Source organism: Solanum tuberosum, unplaced genomic scaffold (genome assembly GCF_000226075.1).
Source record: "Solanum tuberosum cultivar DM 1-3 516 R44 unplaced genomic scaffold, SolTub_3.0 scf00130, whole genome shotgun sequence".
NCBI lineage: Eukaryota > Viridiplantae > Streptophyta > Magnoliopsida > Solanales > Solanaceae > Solanum > Solanum tuberosum.
Genome location: NW_006239060.1, coordinates 1,149,319 through 1,149,630, shown reverse-complemented (window position 1 = coordinate 1,149,630; position 312 = coordinate 1,149,319).

Here is a 312-nt window from a genome sequence, read left to right as displayed (position 1 = left end):
GGGGGACCGCCAGAAACAGGAGGCCTAGGGGCAGAAGGGGAGGGGACTGCCTGAGGTAGGCCACCTCGGGGAGAGAGAGGAGGGGCTGCCAGAGATAGGCGGCCTCGGGAGAGAGAGGAGGCCTCAAGTGGCCTTGGGGTGAAAGATGAGGCAACTTGAGGCAGGCGGCCTCGGGGAGAGATAGGAGGGGCTGCATGAGGCAAGCAGCCTCGGGGAGAGAGACGAGGGGACTACCTGAGGCAAGTGGCCTCAGGGAGAGATATGAGGGGGACTACCTGAGGCAGACGACCTCAGGGCGAGAGAAGAGGGGGA